The sequence below is a fragment of the Brienomyrus brachyistius genome, unplaced genomic scaffold, assembly GCF_023856365.1.
Source record: "Brienomyrus brachyistius isolate T26 unplaced genomic scaffold, BBRACH_0.4 scaffold32, whole genome shotgun sequence".
NCBI classification, from domain to species: Eukaryota; Metazoa; Chordata; class Actinopteri; order Osteoglossiformes; family Mormyridae; genus Brienomyrus; species Brienomyrus brachyistius.
The window spans coordinates 4,380,244-4,383,780 of record NW_026042307.1 but is presented as its reverse complement, the minus strand read 5'-3'; positions in this window follow the sequence as shown (position 1 = coordinate 4,383,780).

Sequence of the window (3,537 nt, the reverse complement as noted above, 5' to 3'; positions counted from 1 at the left end):
TCACGTTATGCGGGTTGGTAATGTTTTTAAGCAAATCGAGCATGTGGGATCCAGCGATAGTTGTACCATTAAAAACAAACTCCCCGCGCGGATTCCACGCAGTTACGGCAGAGTTTTCAAGCATTTTACCCATCATATATTCAACCTTTTTCTTGTTACGCGATGCAACATTTTTAATGACTTCTTCCATAATGGAATCCCCAGCAACGGTGGCACATGCCGCCACAGCATTATCTATTACGAGGTCTTCAGGAGGAAGTGTTAAAGATATGGGCTCATTATCACCTTGTCTGGACAAAGTCAAATATCTCTGTAGCACCTCTGTGTAGAAGCGGACATTTTCGTGGTCAGCAACATCCGTTCTTGATAAAATGTTGCGTATTGTCCAATTCGCTTTCGACAGTCTGTCTTATTGTATCTTTAGGAGATGTGGCATTATGCAGTTTTTCAAGCTGTGCCTTAGGAACCATATACATTTTCCTAGCGTGTTCCATTTACTTAGCTCCATTGAAAACTTTATTTCTCTGTCTAGCGTTACTGTCAAATAAAACTTTCAGGGCACTCCAATTTCTTTTTATACGCACAGACATAATTTTTTTCTTGCGCACGTAAGCAGCCGGCCACTCGGGTGGAAGCATTCCTGTTCTGAGCCTACAGTCCTCGGGTGTCACGGCTTTTAAATCCACCAGCAGATATCCGTAAGATATAAAAGCTTTTTCCACCTCGCCGTTATCGCTGGCTTTTTCCATAAGGTCGTTAATGATGATCAAATTAATTTTATTTATCGGCAAAAGTTCGTCGTCACACAGAGACTATGCCTCTCTTAGTCACAATGTGAAGTTCCAAGTGTCTTGCACACAGATGTTTATTTACAGCACACTTAGCACTGACGTAAACACCGTAGAACTAAAGATACAGGACAAATACAAAGAAAATACATATTACATATTCGCTAACAATAACATACACTCAAATAGGTTAAATAAAATAAACTCAAAGTACAACATACCACTTTTGCCTGCTTGTGAGCTAAGAGGGAATGATGTTTGAAAATCCTTGCTTATGGATGTTTCTCTTAATTTCTTGTGCAGTCCAAAACTCCAGCGCCGCTCGCAACAACTTATTACTCTCCCGCCATGCATACAGGAAATGACGTATAACATATACGTATGAAAGTTAAAATATAAGCAAAATATTTAAAGGAAACAACCCTTAATAAAATAAAATCCCCTTGCATTCTGCAATGTAAATAATATTCAATATGAATATAATATATATATATATATGAAATTAATCAAAAGCAGATGAATCTATTGAAATTGAAGCAGTAATGCCAGCTAATGGTAATAACAAATTAAACCAAATTACAATTTTAAAACAAAGTTTACTACTGTCAGCACAGAGACTCTGGAATTCCTTCCACAAATTTAATGTTTTTTATTTTGCACAACAAATCATCATACAATGGTTGCCAGCAAGAATAGCACGTTTTCAGGCACTCTGGACAATGTACAATCCACATTTTCCAACAGTCTTTTAATGAAATGCGACTTGCCACAGTTGCTCGGTCCCGATATAATGCACGAGAATGGGTGCTGAAGTCTATTGTTGAACCCGTCACTAGAATCCATAAGGCAGTGTGGAATAGTCAGGCAGTAGCTGCCGCTTAGTGTACACAACCTTGAAACACTTGTTGACTGTCTTATTTTTCAAAAGGAACCCCCTTTTATCCCTTAAGATTTGCTGCGTCGACATCCTGATCTCTCGAGGGGGGTCACGTGGGTTACTCACAAAATCATGAACTAACTCTGTGAGGGATGCGATGTTGACAACTTTTGAATTGGTGTTGTGCAGTGTTATGCCCTTAACTTTCAAGTTCGTTTTACTTTTTGCGGTTCTGTACCCATAAGTTTTGGGGCCCCCCTGAAACAAATTCCACAATGTGGTCATCTGGGTCCAATTCGCTTGTCAGCTCACCAAGAAAGTCACCCAAAGGAGGCATCCAATCCCCCGGCTTGCTGACAAAAATGACAGAGTCTGTATCATGGTACAGCGTACGCTGCCATGTCCATGAGGTTGTACAGCTCGAGCCTAGCATACGTGGTAGTAAATGCCGCAATAAACGTGTTGACATGCCGCGGCGTGTTAGGGAACCCTTTTATGTTCCGCCATTGGACCATTGCCACATTATCATTCAAAAAGGAAAAGTGAGACACATCAACCAGCTTTGAAAAAATGAACATGAGACACTCATCAGGATCTTTGATGAGCATCGTGCTAGCCTGATTTATTCTCTGACCAAATTTTCCCTGTCTAAAAACAATTAGGAAATTTGGCGTTTTACTTTGTTCACCCCGATGTTTTCAGGGTTCAAACGGATGCCCTCCTTCTCAAAGTAGTTCTGAATGTATCTCTCTTTATCCTCAGCAAGCGGGATAGCCCGAAGCCTCCTGTTTTCCCTTTAAATGTGTGTTAATATAGTCAGCAAATAGTGTGTCTGTCCTGTCGGGGAAATGCCAGACCTCGTAAATCTTGGCAATTTTGTAGCCCTTTTCAACAGCCTTGTTGATTTCGATACTGCACCACGTACCGATCAGAGCTCTCTGCTCATCTGAATGATTACAGACCCCCTGTGTCTCAGTTTCACAGCATGTTCTGCAACGTGTGAACATGAGTTTACCACCGGCCCTGTAAGGCAGAACCGGCAGGTAAAGACCTCTCGGTGGGTAAACCTTGGCTTTGATCAATCCAAAATAGTTTTCCACATTGTCAAAATCGCGGTAAATGACTACGGGGTGGCCTACCAGGTACTCCTTAAACTTGTTGACCGATGGATAAAGGCTCGTGAAGTCGTAGTAATCTATACACTCATCGCCCTCTGCTTTGTAGTGCAATTGCAAGGCGTTAGTTCTGCCGCCAAACAGAGCGTACCGAGGGTCGATGCGCTCTGGAAAGTCAAATTCCCTCAAGAACGCCTGTACATTTGCATTTTCAGCCTTCAGTTTATTCCATTTGTGTTCCCAAATAACATGTACATTGAGATTGTACGTGTGTTTAAGGGCAAATATCTTATCCTGAAACTGCTGATGCATGTCCCCAAAACGCAGTTTTGTTAAAGGATTCAGTGTGTTTGAATCAAAGCATTCAGGGCACCCATGAAAAAAACACCCAGCAAATTCGTATGCCGTACGAACCCCATCAATTTCGGCATAGCCATCGAGGTAGTAGGGACCCATTTTCACCTCCCCTCTACAGAGCGCGTGCTGAATCTCTAGTTTTTCGCTATGGAAGATGTATTCCAGCCACTGAATAGATGGCGTGGAGTATGCCTTTTGTCGCTTGATGTAATTATCTGGAGTGGTTAGCGCGACTGTATTTTCAGGCAAAAAACTCATGCAAAACTGTTTCATGCAGACTGAGGCTATGGTGACACATTGAAAAGGGTCTAGACTACAGCTGTTGATAATCTCACCCCTGAACCTGAGACAGCCCTCTCTCAAGATGACAACATCATTTTTACAGTAATCTCTCCCATTT